We start from the raw sequence: 319 nt of genomic DNA, 5'->3' as shown, positions 1-319 counted from the left end.
GGCGCCGCACCCCCTGCCCGCCTCGGGACTACCTGGGATGTTCTTAAGATCCAGTCTTGTTTGACGTGGGTGGCAGCCGCCACTTTCAGTAATTCAGACAAAGCCGCCGCAGGCGCTGCCAGGACCTCCCCTTGCCACTCCTCGGGAGGGGTAAGGGTGACCCGAGCGGCCAGGCGGGCTGGGGATGGCTCAGGGGCGGGGCCTCGGGCGGGGACTCAGGCTGGGGCGCCCGGTGCGTGCGGGCTGGTAGGTCTGTCGCGGCGTGACGTGCTCGGCGCCCGCGTCCGGCCCCGCCCCATTTCTCCCAGGCCCCGCCCCT

This window comes from Gorilla gorilla, chromosome 6 (genome assembly GCF_029281585.2).
Source record: "Gorilla gorilla gorilla isolate KB3781 chromosome 6, NHGRI_mGorGor1-v2.1_pri, whole genome shotgun sequence".
Classification (NCBI taxonomy): Eukaryota; Metazoa; Chordata; class Mammalia; order Primates; family Hominidae; genus Gorilla; species Gorilla gorilla.
Note: the sequence above shows the minus strand (reverse complement) of the source record.